The 20,367-nt window shown below is 40.3% G+C and overlaps 2 long non-coding RNA genes across 2 annotated transcripts; one reads left to right on the top strand and one right to left on the bottom strand.

Moving 5' to 3' along the window:
• Nucleotides 1-1,138: 1,138 nt before the first annotated feature.
• On the bottom strand, nucleotides 1,139-2,392 carry LOC122972314. Its single transcript, XR_006399721.1, has 2 exons — nucleotides 2,131-2,392; nucleotides 1,139-1,946 (listed from the first exon to the last, which is right to left on the bottom strand). It is a non-coding gene; the product is annotated as an uncharacterized LOC122972314 (long non-coding RNA).
• A 12,315-nt stretch (nucleotides 2,393-14,707) lies between these two features.
• On the top strand, nucleotides 14,708-15,928 carry LOC122972307. The gene is made up of 2 exons (XR_006399715.1): nucleotides 14,708-15,452; nucleotides 15,590-15,928. It is a non-coding gene; the product is annotated as an uncharacterized LOC122972307 (long non-coding RNA).
• The last annotated feature ends 4,439 nt before the right edge of the window (nucleotides 15,929-20,367 follow it).

The raw sequence follows: 20,367 nt of genomic DNA on the forward strand, positions 1-20,367 counted from the left end.
GCTGCATTTACAGCATGTGGAAGTTTCCCTTTTCTGACATAAATTAAATACTGTTCACGTTAGCATGTTGTTTACATTTACTACATATGTATTTAAAGCGTATATTTGCATGTTCATGTATCTGACCGACTAGTATCCAGCAGAACTTTAGACTCTTGGTTTTGTTCTCTTGTGTATGTTTAAAATGCATCTTTTTCTCTCAGTTTCTGTCGACATGAAGGTGACTTTGTTCTTTAATGGTGTCCAGAGTAGTTCAACGTCTCTCCAGATGTTTGCTGTGATGCAGTTTTTCGGGCAGAACTTTAGTCGTTTTCCTGTTGTTCAGTGTGGAAGGAGATCAGAAGCAACCAGGACACACAGGTTTCACATGTGAATTAGTGTTTTTTAAAAGTACGCTGGCTCAGTGCAGACAAAGTTTCAGTCCAATAATCATTTCTGAACCAGAACAGAAAACATCTTCTGTGCAGCTGAGTCTGCTGCTTTCTCTCACTCTGTCTGTCTGAGCTGCAGACATTCAGACAGATTTCACACTTCATATCAGGTCTGAGGTGATTCAGAGGTTTTTCTTTTGGAGGGAAATCCCTTCACTGAGACTGAATCACAGACAGAGACGTTTTAAATCTTTCCAGGCTAACATGCTACTGCTATCTCTCTCTCTCTCTCTCTCTCTCTCTGCGCTTGATTAAGACCAGCTTCAGTTCAACAATGTGTTCCAGATTATTCTCACACAATGGATCTCAGTAAGAACCAGTTCTTCAGTCCTTTGGTCCGTTCACTTCAGACCGGTGCTGACCGCCGCCGCCGCCGCCACCATCTTGTTTCCATCCAGTCTTCACTCACTCGCAGCCGACGGAGCATCTCAGGGTGAAAACAAGGCCAGATGGGTTTTAGTCTGAGAGGAAACTGTGACTTTTATTCACATTATTATTCTAAGCCTTATTATTCTTCCATACATTCTTTGCTTGACTACTACTGCTGCACACTTCCAGCTACAGAAACCATTCACACACCAAAATGTTCAGCTCTGTAAGGACATTTATGCTTTGACTTTTCTGCTGTCTACCTTTTTTTATATTCAGCTTTTTTCAATTGTTTATTATAATGTAAGTAAACGGACGAAATGAACAGAATCTGAACATTCCAACAAAGCAGCTTCAGCTGGTTTTTCATTTATTTTCAACTCTTATCTACACTGTAAATAAAGTTCTGTGTGATTTATTTTATTAAATATTAGCAGCTGTGATTGCCAGAACATCACCGTAAAAATATGGTGACAATGTATAGAACATTACAGGATGCTTTGTTTGTTGGGAACTGTTGTTTGTTTACGGTAAATTGCTATGAAAAAAAACAGATATATTATAAACCTGTTTACAGTAAACTATTTTAAAAAGAACAGATACTGTAAAGCTAATTCTATCTCAGTGATAAACTGTTTGATATGTTACAGTATTTTATTTCAAAGTTCAACTGCCAGAATTTCAATGCAAAAAAAATACAGAACAACACATAAAACATTTATAGCCAACAGCTGCTTATGATAATTAATAATAAAGCTCATTGTAAACCAAGATACAATGTTTTTACATTTACACGTTCTGTTAAAAACAGATTGATCTGATCCAATAACTGTCCAGTAGACTCATGAGTTGTATGTGTCCATATATATATATATATATATATATGAAGGATAATCCATGGTGGAAATGAATAAACACCATGAATAAAAGAATCAGTCACACACGCTGGAGGCCTTTTTTTTGTTGTCAGCTTTGGCGCAGCTGTCATGCAGTATGTTAGGAAGCTCTCTGCGGTGCATCTGTAAACGTTGACGAGCAGCTTTTTCGGGGGGAAGTTGGCTCTCCTCGGTCTCCTCTGAATATACAGATGCTGTTGAGCTTTATCCTCCACCGCTGAGGTGTTGTCAGCAACAGGAGACGTCTCCTCTGTGATGGTGATACAAACACGCTGATGACGGCTTAGAGCTGAAACACGTCGACCTGATACTCTAGTAACTATAAAACCAGATTCCAGAGTTCTGGTTCCTTCTATGTATGTATGAAGCTGTTGAGTCGGACTGTGCACCTGAGGAAGATGGACTCAGTGGAGTTTGAGTATACCACCGCTTACCTCTAATTAGTCTTAACGAGACAGACGACTGAAGACCGGCGGGACAGAGTCTCATACAGACGTCAGGAAACTCTGAGCAGGTGTTGTCATCGTTTCTGCTTGAAGACTCACAAGTTGTCAATCAGGTGTTTGCTGTGGACTGTTATGATCCTCTCTGCAGCCAGAAAAACACAACAAAGAAAACATTATTAATAACCTTAATAACAGTAACAACAATTATATAAATACATAGCAATTACTCAGTTGCAAAGTGCTTCTCACAACAAAAATAAATGATAAATAATAAAAACACAAAACATTGTGAAAGTAAATTGAATAGTAGGTTATCATTTTATAAATCTTTTGTATATATGTTAATATGTTTTCAAACTAAAGAGTCCATGTTTGTTATCAACTGAATGTGATGTAATGTCATTGTCATTTTGTGGATACATGTTGGTGAAGAAATCCTGCTTGCTGACCTCTGGGGTTAGCTAGAGATATCTTTGTCTTAAGCCTACTATGGGTTAGGGTGGGGTTAGGGTGGGGTTAGGGGGTTAGGGTGGGGTTAGGGTTAGGGTTAGAGACTGTGTGGAGGTACGTAGACAAGCTAAAGTTGACGGATTGCCATGTTTGAAGGTATTGATTGACCATGAGGTCTGTTAGATTGTGTGACCATTCTTGTTTATAAGAACGGTTTGTTGAAGTGTCCATTAGGGACCAGACTGTTTTAACTTCTGGAGAGGTATGAAGCTGTCTAGTTTGGGTTCACAATCTTGCTGAACAACATGCTTTCTCTACAAAAATACAAGATGATTGTATTTTTGTTTGTGTTTGGACGTTTGTATAATTGTTACTGATGGTGTGATGGATTGTACAGCGTCTACAACAGCGTCAACAAGTAACAATGTTTAATACTTTCTTTATGTCTCTGTGTGGTTCTTGAGCAACAAAAATTTCTACAACATTAAAGAAGTTAAAACAGAAAAAAAAGATGAAACGGTGAACAAAGAGTAAGTTAAAAATTTAATAAAAAGGCCAACTTATAAATATGATTTCTGGAGCTGCTTAAATTAGCAGATCTAACAGACTGATGGAGAAACTGTGGAAGCTCCTTTTGGATTTAAAATGAGAATAATGGACAGAAATAAGTCCTTGATCAGTCTGGGACGCCGACAACTACAGAAGGACTCAACGGCTCAGCAATCATGAACAATGAAGAAACATCAAGAAGCGGTTTCCACCATCGCTACTGTACAGTGTTTGTGCCGCTTTCCACATCCTCTGAACCAGATTAGACCATTCAGAACCAAGCCGAGACCACCTGACCTGCTCTCAGCCTGCCGTGACAGAGTGCCCCCCCCCCCCCCTCCTTCAGCCAGTGTGTCTGCTGACCTGTTTACCATCGCAGTTCACCAGAGGTATTGTCTATGCAGTACTGGGATGCTCCTCAATAAAATGAATAGTTCAACTGCAGGCCTGAGTGAACATCCTCAAAGACAGAATTACACTGGCTCCGTTGCTGGTCACATATTTTGCTCATCTACCTATTTCAATACTGAGCATCACGCTACAATATGCTAATTTCCACCAGTCGTTGTTGTTATTGTGTTATTGTAGGTTGTGGTATTTCCAACCCAGTTAAATATGTCTGATATAATCTTTTTATTTAGACTATGAACATGGCCTGAATGTATAATAAATACATTTCACCTGAGAAGTTTGTCCCTTGTTCGTATTAAGTTTCTTTAATAAAAAGGTCACTAAAGGCCTCATAGAAACAGAATGTGGTGAATGTGTTTAGTAATATTAATCTCTAAACCCATATTCTGTAAAACTGCAAGAAATAAGACTGAAAACTTTAGTAATGTGATGTTCCAACTTCAGATGTTGATGAGAAAGAACACCAAGATTGTTAGAGGAGGTTTTGATGTTCTTAACATAACGAGTAACCTCGTTAGCAAAGCAGTCAGGCTCAATCATAAGGACATCAAATCAGTGATACAGTACAAGCTAGACAGTCATGAAGGATGGTGAAAATTCTACCTGCGTGTTTTCACCATATTAATAACAGATACTGTTGGAATAGTGGCCAAAAGGTCACATGTATAAAAAGAATAGGAGAGGTCCGAGGATAGACCCTTGAGGAACTCCAGATAACAGGGTAGCAGACACATAGGCACATGATTATTGATGTCAACATGTAAGTATTTGAGAGGTATGAAGAAAAACAAAACAAATAAACATGTAAGGGCAGTATCAGTGGGTAAGGGTTAGGGTTAGAGTGCTGGTCTAGTTGGCAGCCTTGCATCCTCCAGCTGCAAGCAACACCAGGGGGTCCATAAGGAATAAAATATCTACTTCTGGTGGTTAATAAAATCACTAAGAATAAAAGTTGCCTTGACCTTATCGTTCAAGTAATCATTAGGCATTAGTGAATCCACCTAAATGTACAATAAGCCAGTTCACATAAATCTACAATACATTTCGTTCCCACATTTTTGGCTAATTCATGGGCTGAATGTACTGTACGAACGATTCAGTCACTATCATTTCATCTAACTTGATAAATACTGGTTCGTTTACTAGATTAGGATTATCAGTCACTATGTGTTTGCTATAGTAGGGCCTTAACAACAGCTAATTGGCTTTACAGGGTTACATCACGGTACGTTATTTAAAACACACTGACAATTAGAGACTAAAACATAGAATGAACCTTAACTTGGCATCAGTTTCTTCACCATAATAAAGCCATAATATCTGCCAGCTGTATCTTGTGCCCACATATTAATCGAAATATGGGAATTAATTGTATCTCATGCTCTATGACCACTCCGGGTCTCCGTAGAAAAATACTGTTCTGAATGTCAGTGGTTACCAGTGAAGGTACAGTAAAGTGTAAATGGTTCCATACAGCTGGTGATGTGATGAGGGTGAGGAGTCTGGGATTCACTGTCAGTTGCTTCTTGTTTTTTCTTTGTTTGAACTTTTGTGTCCTTCTCTGGATTGATGATGAAAAAACACCACACAAGAATTCACAATCAACCACTATATATACAGTGATTTGTTCTAAAGGAGACATTTAAAAAAAAATATGTCTTTACCTCTGAAGGAACTCAAGTGTGGAGCCCAGATCCAGAGGATAGTGGATATTAAGGCAGTAATAGCTTCCAAACATCAAAGACATGGCAGAGATGAAGGTGTGGATTTGGTCATTCACAACCTCGAGGTCTACACTCAGCAGGAACTGCCTTCAGGGGTGAATCTGGGAAATATTCATGGGGTGGCAGGAGGGTGGCATCGAGACTCTAAGGGGTGGCAGAAATATATATATATATATTTATAATCACTCACCGGCCACTTTATCAGCAACACCTGTGCAATCTAATGCATCCAACACAACAGCTCTGCCATAAATTCTACATTTACGAAGTTTTTGTTGACGTTGTCGGAAAGGTGATAATTCTAATGGACTCCAGTACACCACCAGCACCCACTACGAGCTCAATAATAAACATAAAGTAGAATTATCACCTTTCCAACAACATCAACAGAAACTGCAAATGTGTAAACTTTGTAAATGTAGAATTTATGGCAGAGCTGTTGCATTGGATGCAGTAGATTGCACAGGTATTCCTAATTAAGTGGCTTTTATATAAGAATATATATATAAAATATACCATGGTCCAGGGGAATACTCTTTTCTGATTGGCCGGCAGGTGTGCAGTAAAACCATTTAATGCACACGTAGTGCAGCTCAAGTTTAATCACCGTTCGAAATTCATCCTTTTCATACAAAAAAGCAACAACATGGGCAGTTAATATACTGACAGACTTCCTCTACCAAAAACTAAAGAACTGGAGACGAACTCTGCTGCTTAATGACACCTTATGTGAATTTTAAGCCTCGGTTCAGGCTGGCGGCGAGTGCAGTGTGGCGAGTTGTCGTGACAACGTTAAGCTCTTACTTCATAACCTTTTGATTTAGAGTGCAAAACTTGCATCAAAAATTTGCGGATGCTTTTATTTTATATTGTTGGCAAATGACCCTGATATAAATGGACTAATCAATGAGTAGGAGTGTGTTAAATGCATCGGGTGGTTGTTGATCACTCTGGTCATCTTTGCCTTCCACACTTTCACTTCCCTTCTCTCTATCACCAGTTCTCCTGATGTATATCTCTGTTCATTAGTTGGTTTCCTCTTTAGTAGAAGAAAACTGGTGATGTCACCCTTCCTCTTCATTTTTACAAGTGTCTCCTACAAGATTCAGAGTGATTTAACGACCATGTTTTGCCTTTAATAATCCTGAACAACTTAACACTGAATGTTGTGGAAAGTTTGAGTGAATGTGTTTTTCTGTCTTTAAGGGTTTAAATTTGCTCCGAGGTAGATATATATATATATATATATATATGTATATATATACATATATATATATATATATATATATAAAGACAGTATTTGCCAGTCATGTCACTTACAGTCTGTGAAGCCAGAAGTGTTGCCAATGATCCAATACATCCCGTGTTTATCCAGTAACGCTGATTAAATGGCAAAAGTCCTTTTTCTCTGAGCTTCAACCTGGAAATATGGTGAAAGTGTAAACTCTCAGGGAAACTTTGAATGAACTGTCACTGCATCGCTGATTAATGCAGCTTCTCTGGGAGGTTTGGAGTGATTTTAGTGTTTTTTTTTAAACTGGCTGCTTTTGTGTGTTGCACTTGACTGATCTGAAATTTGGACGTTTGTCTGCAGAATGAGCAGTTTCAGAGATGTTGGTAGCTGCAGGCAATCTGGAGCACCAGTGAATATTTGGGTTCAGCCAGGTTTAATCCATTCCTCACACAATCAAACATGGGTTACTATTACTAAACAAAACACGTTTCAACAAAACAACCCTGCCACTATCCATCTGCGGCTCTTCTGTATTCCTACAAGTGGCAGTTGGTAATCCTGCAAACACATTGAGCAGGAAAAAAAGCCATCAGCAGGCGTTTGTGGCCAGAAACGGAGCTGCTACCTGCTGCAGGGACGGCTAGCAGCAGCATACATAGCTCTGGTACTAATGTACTGTATGTTTTGCATCTCCTCAACAATGTTCTGTTTGGTCGAAGCAGGCAGTAGAAACTGACCCTGCAATTTCAAGTAGAATAAACAGATGTTTCTAAGAAAAAGATCACTGAAATGTTCTGATATATCCACATCACCTTCGTCTGTACCTGCCTCATACACTTGAGGGCTAAAGTTATCTGATTCAGTTGAAACAGATGATGACTGAGAAGCAGATTTTCTGTGCAAGTCACTGATTCTGCTGTCTGCAAAATCCCTGTTTCCGTGACATGTGGGCGGTAAGTGAAGATTTGACCTCAAACATTTGTGCATCCTCTCACTGGACAACTCACAGCACGTCCTTCCACAATATGCTCCTTCAAGTGAGCTATTAGATCTTTAGTATCTTGACACACTGGCGTTCACACAACACCATTGAGCATTTAAAAGCGGTAACAGCTGCCCGGACAGTAATGTTAACAAGAGCAGATACATTATGCTTGCAGTGAATCACATAACCTCTCAATGTCTTAACCGACTTGCCACTGAAGATTTCCTTAGCCAACCTTGGGTAGTGTTAGCTAGCTCGTTGTTCAACAGAAAAACCCCTACTGTTACATCGACAGTGTTAGATAAAAGTCAACTTTTATATTCGTAAGATAGCTAAGTCAACTTACCCTTAAATAACTAGATAGTTTTTGCAAGGGCAACACAGAACTGAAGAAAATCCAAATGTTATGTGTATTCTTATCCTAACAACCACCCAGTACACCCAAGCAACCAACAAGAACATCCCAGCAGCCCCCTATTAACCACCTAATACACTTAGCAACCACCTATAAACACTATAGCAACCACCTTACAACACCCTAGCAGCCTCTACATACACCTTTACAATCACCTGGACAAACCCTAGCGACTACCTGGTGAAGTAAAATTTAGTAACCACCTATAAACACCCAATCAGCCATGTAGTTCATCCTAGCAGCCCCCTAGAAACACCCTAGCAACCATCTAGAAACAACCTGACAACCACCTAGTAAACTCTAGCAGCCACCTACAAACACCCTAGCAACCATCTAGAAACAACCTGACAACCACCTAGTAAACCCTAGAAAACACCTAGAAACACCTTAGCAACCATCTATAACCACCCTGACAACCACCTGGCAACCACAAACGATTGCTAGCATTGCTGCACTGCAGTCACCTGACTTTCTTTAAGAAATGCATCTTTGTAGTTGTTGTAATTTTATCGCATATACCACATTGTCAGATTAGACACATATTTACATGACATAAATGATCATAAAATGATCACATAAAATGTTCCACATTTTGCATACATTAGGAGTTTTATTCAACTTTTAAATCACTTTCATCCTTTTTGAAAATATTCAACACAGCTGATTGAGATTTACTAATCTGACCCACCCATTTCCCACTTCTCCAACTCATTCATACCCCTTCAATTGCGTCTTCATCCAAATTAAAGCCAGCAATCCAGTTTAGCGTCAGCCTTTCAACAGCCACCATTTATACTGCAATTTATTCAGAAATTGCATTTTCTAGTTCGTCTTTTTATTTGGTTTGTTCACATCATCCATTAGGAACTACATCCACCTTGTACCCATAATCCCATGTGTTGGGCACATTTGCGTTAGTTCTGTTGTTGATTTTTTTTTGTAGCCAGCAGGGGCATTGCACTTCAAAGGACCCATATTCTTCACATTTCCAGGCTCTACTAGGATTGTCTTTGCATGATTTCCAGTTAAAAACTCCTTATTGATCTTCTACTGGTCCTTTATGCAGCCCCTCAGTTCAGCCTCTGTCTGAAACAGGCCGTTTTAGCTCCTGTCTCTTTAAGGCCCCGCCTCCTGATGAGCCCACTCTGTTCTGATTGGTCAGCTTCAGGAAGCTTCCTCCGGCTCCGGAGGCTACGTAAACAAACAATAGTAGCAGGATTTCACTTCTTCTTCTCCTTCTTTACTCCAAATGTCAACTTCTCAAATCCATTCGTACATGTTGGACAACGTGAACAACACATGGAAACACCTTAGCAACCACCTTAGCAACCACCTTAGCAACGAAGGCTAAAGAACAGACGGACATTCATGGGTATGCGCAACGAGCCAACGTCAGCTCGTCAGCAAGGTATAAAAAAAATGTTGTGAACAAAGTGTCGGAGCAGGTTGAGACCTGACTTTTGACTTACAGGCAGCATTTCTATTTAAGCTTTGGAACTTTGACCAAGTCTAAAATCCAACATCAGAACAGGATATAAATAACAAAAACAAAACCATAAAAAAGCAGAATATGCACTCTTTAAGGTACTTCTGCATTGGCTTCAGCCTCAAGTGTGGTAGTTGCTGCATGCTGCAGGTCACGGCCTGATGAAGCCAACAGAACCACATCATCTGCAAAGAGTAAAGAAGCTTTCCTCAGCTCGCCAAACCAAACACTTTCCCCTCCTGGTGTTCACGAAGATCACAAACAGAATCAGAATCAACCTGGAGAAACTCTGTTATGACAGAAATGTCTCTAAAGAAAATATGATAATTGGAGTTCAATTTCAGACTTAGTCATGTGACTTTGCATGTGTTAATCATGAAACGTATTAGTGGGAGAGCTGGTGTTTGTTGCAGTGGTTTACCAGGAAAAACTCATTAACATTGAAACTTTGCTGCTGTTGTGAGAAAGAAAATCCATCACTGCTCGTTAATCTCAGAGCTCAGATGCAAAATATGTGATTACTGTTTAAGCAGCAACACATATTTTTCTGTCAAATCAGTTTTAAAAAAGATGAGGTGTAATGTTTTTGTGGTACAGCGCTAGATTTTAAATGTTTTTTTTTTTTTTTTACTGAATAACATCTTTGTGTCCTGTTTCCTTTGGTTCAGTTCATGCAGGGGTCTGTATTGTTTCTTTTTTAAATGGACGAGTCTTTGCAGGGTTCAGGTGAGGTAAGTCTGACGTCCCTTTTTTAGCGTTTGAATGTTTTGACTATTGCAGACCTTTAGTGTAAATAGATTGGAGTGAACCGAGGCTGCGACACGATGGCTCACGAAGGGTTTAATGAAGCTTGTTGGCCGAGTCAGGCTCAATATTTCAGCTTCAGATCTGAAACATAAACATTCTCTGTTTGTCTCCAAAAACATCACAAAGGTCACCTGTTCTTTACACAGAAGGGAGCCGAGAAATGTTTAATTCATAACTTATATTATTGACTCGGTATGAGAAACCGCTCTCCGCCGACAGACGGCCAGTTCATGTCCTGTCTGTGACTGACTGTTTGTTTTCTATGCATAATGGTGTGAGGCCCAGTTTACCCAGAATAACCCTCTCCTCCCATCCCTCCGTCGTTCAGTCTGTTCTTCAGTTTCTGGAGGTCTGTGTGCTTCAAACAATCGAGAGGGAAGGACTGAGGAACAGCCAGGAGGACACAGAAGTTTCATTATAGTTTATTTAGGTCAGTTTTCATGTTTAATATTATTTTGGGCTGCACTTATGTACCGTATGCATCAGTTTCAACCTCCCAGTGCTCCACTGGTTGCTGAAACTGTGACACAACATGTAATATATGTAGAGCTGCAATAGATGATTAAATGATTAGTTGTCAAATATTAAATTAATGTTAACCTGTTTTGTCATTTTTCAAGAAAAAGTCTCCATTCTCTGCTTCCAGCTTGTTAAATATGAATATTTTCTGGTTTCTTTAGTTTCTTTGACCGTTGACTGAATGTCTTTGTGGCATTTGAGGACGTCAGGACATGGACGTGTCTGATTGACACCATTTTATGAAATGTTAATAGACCAAACAACTTATCAGTTAATTGACAATGAGAATAATTATTAGTTGCAGGCCTCAATATGTGTCCATAGATTTGACTCTTGTCTCTTCCGTCATGGTATAGTATGCAGCAAAGCAAACATCTAAAACCAAAAAATAGATCTGGAATGATCAATCAGTTAATCAATAGTAGATCTATGTAAAATTATAGGTTTAGAACTTTTTGTTGAGTCGAACTATTTGAAGGTTTATGTTGTTGGATTCTTTCCTCCTCCTAGTGTTTGTTCAGTTGTAGGATGTATTTTGCTTTGATAAACTTGAATTTTTCCTCCTCCGTCTCCCTTCAGTTATTCATCTAATCATCACTGCACGCATTCAGACCTTCTATTGCGCTTCTTCAACAGTCCTTTTTCTCATTGTGTTGCTCATCTCGCAGACACCCACTGGCCACCCCGACTCCACCGACCTGCCACCAGAGCTCAGTCACACTATCTGCACCAAAATGTCCTGACTAAATAACATTCAACTCATATTCAAGTCTCTTCTAGTTGAATTTATTCTAGGTAGACCACCGAATGAAAAGGAGGTTTTCTCTTCTACTAACTGAAGCTGCAGTTTGACATCAGTTCACAGACTGTATATAAAGATGGTAAATGTTGGGTTTCACTCTCTCTCCGCTCTGGAAACATGTCACAGCAGCCAATCAAAGCTACTATAAGTCTTCAAATCTTATTAACGGAGCAATAATTTCCTAAATGACCACCAGCACACTTATTAGAGGGTCTGAATTTAGAGACTGAGACCAGAATGACTCAATGAAAACAATGACTGACTCAGTATTTCTAGAGAGAAGTTGAGGCTTTGTGAATAGGAGTCTAGCAGCTGTCGGTGACACTTTAAGGTACTTCAGCCTCAAGCTGCTGCTCGGTTTATTACCACAAACACAAAGTCAGCTGTAACACTTACTGAAAAATTAGAAAACTGGAGGCAGAGTCTGTCTCATATGGACCCCCGGACCTACAGCCAAGACAGAAGGTTATGATTTAAAACCTGACGGGGAGCTTCTATTTTAACTGGCGCAGCTTTTGTAGTCTTTACGGTAGACGGAGAAAGGGAGAGAAAGTCAAGATGTGAAACAGAAAAGGGGAAATTCAAGCTTTTCCTCCCTTTATTTTTATTTTTCTGAAGTTAAGCACTTTATTTGAACATTTTATTTATTTTTTCTTATTTTCAAATGCAGCCCTACACCTAACACCCCTGATCTAAACAATGTGAAGGGCTGTTGGGACCAAAACTGAACCCAGTAACTGAGGTGAGATATGTTATCTGGAGATAACAGGACTGATGAGTTTTTCCTCCTGCTATAAGAGAAACCAGAGTTATCTAAAGTCAGAGTGGAAACAGCATCAGTGAATCGGGGACATCTGTGTCCCAGCAGAGTCAGAGAGGACAAGCAGAAACGTGACCATCGTCAGCGGGGACACAGACTCACACAGGTCACGACCTCGGTATTGTTCGGTGGAAGAACGCCGCCTCTGATCCTGAACGTTTGCTGTCAGAGTTCAGACTGAGGGCGGGGGGGTGGAGGGTGGGGGCGGGGGGGGGGGGGGGGTCAGGATGTAAAGCCTGTGGGGTTATAATTGGATGGAGAGTCACGGATAATGCTCCGGATTGTTGGAAAGCAACAGCGTTCAAAGAGATTCTGGTGAAGAAAGAAAGAAAAGAAGAAAATAAAAGCGAGGCAGCGACTCGTGGACGTCCTCACATCATGTGAATCAGCTGGACCTGAAAGAGTCCAGCAATGAAGCAAATACAGATTATATTCACGCTCAGCTTTACAGGAAGTGGTTAACGTGACAAACAGGGCTCAGTGTTTCCTCTGTGGAGTGTTTCTGCTCATTTTGAGTATTTAAAACAGATTAAAAACAGATTTATTTGCATTTAATCTTCATTTTTCTGTCCTACCTTCATTCGAGTGCTCTTCACAGACTGTATAAAAATATGGACGTAGTTACCGTGACGTCACCCGTCGGTTTCTGAAGCTCAAAGTGAGCCGCTTCGGCCGTCGCCATCTTGGCAGTGCGTGACGCTGCCTAACTCCCAGCCAATCAAAAATGGGCAAAGAGGCGGGGCTGAACAGCTGAAACAAGCCACCTAGCGGCTGGCGGACCTGTCACTCAAAGCAGCCATGTCCTTCATTATGCATAACTTTACCGCTTATTAAAATTTAAACAGGTGAGTTATAATAAAATTCACCCCCCGTACAGTTGTCATGAAAGAGGAAATTAGCTACAGAGACCAAAACCGTTGTTTGTACCAGACTGTAAACATGTTTATTTCTGCTGTAAAGTTGGACATTTTAACATGGGGGTCTATGGGGATTGACTCACTTTTGGAGCCTCAAGTGGTCGTTCAAGGAACTGCAGTTTGGCTTCATTTTACAGCCCTGGAGGTTGCTGCTTGGTGCTCTTTTACATTGTTTTTACATATATACATCATTTCTTGTGCGTTACCTCTTTGTTTCTGCAACATGTCGTCTGAAGGTAAACGTAGACAAATGATGCACAGTGACTCTGATGACATGTACGAAGGTGTTTCTCTGTCTGTATATGAAAATGGACATAGTGAGCTGAATGATCATATGGACACCTGACTGCTGGTTTAAACACAAACTTGTAAAATCGTGAACTCGTCCTTTAAGGCTCTTTAATCTCAGGACGTTGTAGCTGCTGGTTGGAGTTATTCAGACTGAAAACAGCCCTGCGTTAAAATGAATAAATGTTGCTTCAGTTTGAGTGACAGATCCATGAGTTTAAAGGTTTATCAGACACCAAAACACTGCATAGAAGTCTATAATTAAAATAGTTTATAATACTCATTTTAGTTACTGTGCATTACTGATTAAACAAGATGTAACTGTTTTAGCAGTGCTAGTAGCTTGATATTCTTACTGTAAAACGATGCTAATATCCCTGTTTCCAGTGTTTATGCTAAGCTAAGCTAAGCTACCCAGCCGCTAGGTCCACATGTGGATGGAACGTACAGATGTGAGAGCGGTATCAAACTTTTTTTTATCCAACTCTCAGCAAGAAAAATATGTCAAAATATTCATTTAAAATCGTCCCAGAGCAGCATCCCGAGACAAAAGCTGCCAGAGTTGACTTCACTGAAGGATTGCTAAAGTTCCTCTGAATTTATTTTCATCACTCTTGAGTTCATTTTATGATTTATAGGCCGTCTCATCTCAGTGTGACTAAGGAGAGTCTGTGTGAAGAAAGAAGAAATAAAGACAAAACAGGAAACACAGAAAAGATGGAATAAAGATCAAACATGTGAAACAGTGAGAAAAAAACATGAAACAGTGGTGAAGTGAAGACAGACCGAGGAGTGAGATGAAGAAGTGCAGAGATGTGTGTGAGGATGATGAAGGGCGGGGTCTCACTGACCGTCATCACAGCTGAAAACAGGAAGCGTGAGTCACCTTCAAACTCTGAACATCACGACTCTTCAGATGAATTTAAAACAGTGTGAAAACAGCTGGAAGACACAGAAGTCACAACAAACTGAAATCATATCTGATCAACACTTTATAATATGGGTACATTATTATCAGTAATTAATGTGTTAATGGATTACATCATCATCTCATGAGGGTTCAACACCAGAAAACCAAAAAAAAAACAGAATATGTCCCTTTTAATGTGAATTTTACAGACGTTACATTTACAGTCAGTGCAGACATGAAGGAGACGCCAGTAAAAAATGTGTTTATATCAATGCATAAATGTGCAGAGATGAGACCAAAAGGGAAAGAAACTGGAGTTCTTCTGAAATCTGAGTCTGATTAGTCAGATTTCCACTTAAATGTAGTGCAAGTTTTCAACCAAATATCCAGAAAAACCATCAGAAGAAAATGTTTTTTGCATCCTCTGCTTGTTGTGTGAATATCAGCAGATAAACAGCAGGAGGCGCTGCCGTTAAACCGCTGCAGAAGAAGAAGAAGAAGACACAACGAGACGACGTCAGTAAAAGAGCGGCGACAGTCCGAAGCTCAAACGATGGAAAACGTGGTGGAAATATGACGTTTCTGCTCGTTTCGTGTATCGATGTGAGGAAGGTTACAGTCTCCTCATCATCGCTCCACACAGATCTGATGTTTTCAGCTCTTCTGCGACGTTTTGGTCGTTAAGTCATAAGTCAAATAACGTCTTTAGCTCTAAAACTTTCCCCTTTTATACACTTGAACGACTGAAGTTCATCACCTCCTCGAAGCAGTCTGGCTGTAAAAAAGTGTTTTCATTTAGTCGACCACAGAAACGCTCCTGATGTGTTTTTACTGTTTGCCATCAATCACCGCCGCCGTGCTTTCAGATGACGGCGGCGGCTGCAGGTCCTCATGTTGGAGCTGAAGCATCACTTCAGGAAGACTTTTCATTTAGCAGCTGCTGAGCTGTTTGGCAGCCGGACACATGGAGCTGCTGTGTATCCGTGGAGACAGGTGGGTTCCTCATTCCTCTGCTCTCTGTTTTCCAGTATTCCTCTTTTTTTTTTTCTCTCCGCCTGTTTTATCGTCTTCCCTCCTGCTCTCACGCCTGATGGCGGCGTCACCTCACCTCTCCTCTCTCTCTGCTGCAGCTCCAGCGGGACCAGTGCGAACAGGCGGACTGATACTGGTGAACAAACAGCTGCCATCAGAGTGGTGTTTGTGTCCACCTGATGAAGTCCAACATCCTCACTGTCTACACGCAGCAGCGTCTCACACTAATCATCCGACGGATCGCTACGACATTTTGGCGATCCGCTGATGTTCCCTCTAGCGCCATCGTGAGGTTGACGTTGTAGCTTTCGATTACAAATATCTGCACAACACATCGATGGAAAGACTCGTCTGTTTCTGCAGTAATGGAAGAAACTGTTGGAATCTCTGGGAGTCAAATATAATTTGGACTTAAATGGACAACAGCTGTTCACAAATTACTGAACTGGGAACATTAGGCATGAATTGAATCCATGTACCAATAATTATCATTTTATTTCACTGTATTTTTTCTCTTATTATGTAAGAGTGCTGTGCTTCCTTTTTTTTTTTTTTTTTTATGGGCCGGTCCTGTAACGTCCTGCTTTGTTTGTCTTTGGGAAACTTCTGATTAACATTTGATAAATAAATAACAAGTTGAAATCTAAATAAATAAATATCTTAACAGCTATTGGATGGATTCATCTGATCCTCTGACTTTTCAATGTAGCACCACCATCTGGTCAACATTTCATATTGTTCAACACTTGTGCTTCAGCTGCACTTTGCTAGTTAGCTAATGTTAGCATGCTAACACGCTAAACCAACACAGTTAACAAGGTAAATATTATACCTGCTAAACTAGCTTCTCATCATCATCGTCATCATCGATATTGTGATCAGAAGAAACGCATCATTTCATGCAGATGCTTCGTTGTCAGCACGCCGCTCAGAATGAAACATGAGTTTTATTTCCGTTTAATTTAAAACTGAACACTTTATGACCAAAAACCTGCAAAACTAATGACATCAAGCCTCAGCTGCACTTTGCTAATTAGCAAATGTTAGCATGCTAACACACTAAACCAACACAGTTAACATGATTGACATTATATACATTATAAGTTAACATTATACTTGCTAAACTAGCTTCTCATCATTATTGTGATCAGAAGAAATCATTTGCCGCTCAGAGTGAAACATGAGCGTTTCATTTAAAACTCTACTAGACTTTATTAGATCAGTTTTGCAAATTATTACTTTTCATGATTCCAGGGCTGCAACTAATGATTTCTTTCATTATCAATGATGCTGCTGAATATTTTCTCAATTAAATGATTAATCACTTAGTCTATAAAATCTTTAAAAATGCTTGTCTAACATCCATGGTGACGTCAGTAACTTGCTAGTTCTCCTAAACAACACATGAAAACCTTAAAATTTGTAGTTTACTGGAGAAGAAATAAAAAACAAACAACAAATGTGTGAAATTGAGAAGCTGGAAGAGGAGAAAGTTTCTGTCAATCGATTAATCGACTGATAGTTTCAGCTCTACATGATTCTGTAAAAGAAACATAACGTTAGCATCAAGCTAACGGTGGGGCGGCGGTTCCATGTAGACAGATTTGATGGAGCAGCTGAAGTGGATCTTTTAGTTTATAGATTGTAAACTTTATTTTAGTGACATCTGATGCCTATATGTTCAACATTTAACTGTTTTTACTTGCAGAAGTACTTTACAGACATTACAGCGTTGCATGCTGGTTATAAGTGACGGTTTGTTTACGTCCGTCTGCACGTGTTGAAACACGGATGATGTTGGATTTCCTGCAGATCTTTGTATCATTTTAAGGATCAGAGAGTCTCTCTAAAGTCTTTCTGTTGAATCCATCTCCGTCTCGTTTTCCTCCGACAGAAACAACAACGGAAAAAGAGGAAGAGGAAAAAAGACGAGTGAAGCAGCGCTGCCATGGCAACCAAGTGTACACATCCTGTCCAGACTGGAGTGGACAGGTGTGTGTGTGTGTGTGTGTGTGTGTGTGTGTGTGTGTGTGTGTGCTCGTCAGACAGATTCTGTGCTTGTCAACTTCTTATTGGCTACCGGCGTGCAGAGCAGTGCATCCTGCTTTAATGTTAAATCCAGCTGCTGCAGCTGCACAACACCCCCCCTCCCTACCCCCCCCCACCCCTCTATCCGGCCCACATCAGGAAGTGGTTTCCAAAGAAACTCCCGCTGGACGTCATATGAGGGAGTCCCGAGCCCCGTGTGTGTGTGTGTGTGTGTGTGTGTGTGTGTGTGTGTGTTTCCGTCATAAACACCTCACACACTCTCCAGGCTGCAGCTGAACCTGCAACTCGTCCCTGTTGCCTTTAATTTACAGACTGAGTCGCCCTGCTGCTTCACACTGATCTGTGTGCGTGTGTGTGTGTGTGTGTGTGTGTGTGTGTGTGTGTACTCGTATATCTATCTTTCTGAGGACCACCGCTAGGAGGACATTTCTGCAGTGTTTGGTTGGCTGTTTGGGGGTTTCAGGGTTAAGTTATGTAGTTGTGATGGTTCAGGTTGGGGGTCGGGGGGGTCTGATGCTGACTGCTTTAGAGAGATACGTCGCTGTCACATGACCTCGTCCCTTGCGCATCTTTCACCAGTAAACAAGGTTGTTGTCAGATGATGGAGCTCCACTGGAGAAAGAGTAAGAGTTGATTTTATAGTTGATCAACAGGTTTAGAGCTCCAACTGATGATTATTTTCATCAGTGATTATTCTGTCAATTATTTTCTTGATTAACTGATCAGTTGTTTGGTTTATAAAATGTCAGAAAATGGTGAAAAAACAGTTTCCCAAAGTCCAAGACGTCTACAAATCAAAGATATTCAGTTTACTGTCACAGAGACTAAAGAAACCAGAAAATATTCACATTTAAGAAGCTGCAATCAGAGAATTTATGTCTTAAAAAACAGTCAAAACTATTATAAAAATAGTTGGCAACTAATCAATTAAGTATTGCAGCTCTAAACAGGTTCTTGTTGATCCACCGTCAGAAGGAGAGTAAACCACCTGATGGCTCCATCAAAACCAGCTGATACAGAAGAAGAAAGGTTGACAGTTTCAGGAGGAGTGGACTCCCCGTTGAGCTTGATTTGCAATGAAACAGTGCAGCAATGATGAAGAATGGGAACACAAAATGCCACAATGATGCCAGACATGCCCTTTTTTTAACAAAACTATCCCAAACACATGAAGAAGAACCACAAAATTGAAACAGCTGAAGTCTTGATATCAAGACTGCAGCAGAATAACTGTAAAATCAAACATTTTCAACAATGAAGACAGTGAAGAACTCACTGATGAAGACTCACAGTGTTTCCACCTGCACATCAAGGACTCAGTTACACAACAAATGAATACAGAAACACTGTTCATGTACATAAACATCACCATGTAGTGCAGCCTCACTGGACCTTTGATGTGGTGATAATTTGGGTAAATGGACCTTTAAGTCTCTATTAAAGTGCATATTATGGTCCTCACATGTATAGAAGTGTGTGTGTGTGTGTGTGTGTGTTTCTCGTCATTGTCACTCAGTGTAATAATAACTCTTGATCCAGAATAATCAAGCATGGTATTGGTTTTAATGATCATCTGTCATCAGGTTACCGAGGCGGCGACATCTGGATTGACAGGTGGTGTCAATCCTCTGGCGGCCATATTGGAGGTCCTCAGCTCTCTGACCAGCTGAAGAAGCCGAATCCAAACGTCCAGGATCCATTTATTCATTCATATCGCAGCTGCTGGGTGACAACAATCTGCACAGAAAATACAGAAAATACAAATGTTACGTTTGTCCTGAAGGTGGCGCTTGAGGAAAACGCATTCAGAGATTTTGTAGTCGACAGGATGTCTCACTCTGGATATAAGTCGCTGGATGAAATAACAAACTTACCAGTATCGTTATTGTTGAGGAAACTGGAACATTTTTTTTCTTTTCACGAGGGTTTGAGCAGGTTCACACAGACGTGACCAAACCACTGGTTTCATCTTTAACAATGTGTTGTATTTTAAAAGCTTGTTATATTATCCATTGTGTCAAATCTTCATCTGAAAAGTAACTAAAGCTGTCAAATAAATGTAGTGGAGTAGAAAGTACAATATTTCCCTCTGAAATGTAGAAAGTAGCATCACATGGAAATACTCAAGTAAAGTACAAGAACTTGAGTAAATGTATTTACTTACTTTGCATCACTGGGTTTACAGGCGAACACACTGCGGCTACAGTCAGTATTATATAACCCTTGAAACTATAACTATCATTTATATGAACTGATGTGAAGTCAGACTGTGACCTGTCAGTGTTACCAAACGTTATATTAGTCTTTGTCTCTCATATAACTGTGTCTGTGTTCAACATTAGGCTGGACAAAAAGCCTTCAGTTTCCTACACACACACACACACACACACACACACACACACACACACACACTCCAGATGTCGGGGAATAAGGGACACTTAAAGAGCTGGTGAGTTACGTACATCCGAATTTCTCTCTCACACACACACCGAGTTCAACACAGAGGCAGCCAACTGGGCGGCCGAGCATGACGAGAACAGAGAGAGAAAGAGAGAGAGAGAGAGAGATGAAGACCCTGCAGCAGCAGCAGCAAGCAGCAGTGTCTGTACACAGCTTTCTGTTCTCACCATCTGCAAAACACACACAAACAAACATCAAACAAACTGTTTTCCAAACTGCAGAAGATTTTTCTTATTTTCTACATACACTACATGGTCAAAAGTATGTGGACGGTCCTGTTCTGTGCACAAATCCAGCTCTGTGTTTCCCCTGTTTTTTGTGGAGGAACTTCAGCTGTCCACATACTTTTGGCCATGTGATGTATTAA

Source organism: Thunnus albacares, chromosome 21, assembly GCF_914725855.1.
Source record: "Thunnus albacares chromosome 21, fThuAlb1.1, whole genome shotgun sequence".
Classification (NCBI taxonomy): Eukaryota; Metazoa; Chordata; class Actinopteri; order Scombriformes; family Scombridae; genus Thunnus; species Thunnus albacares.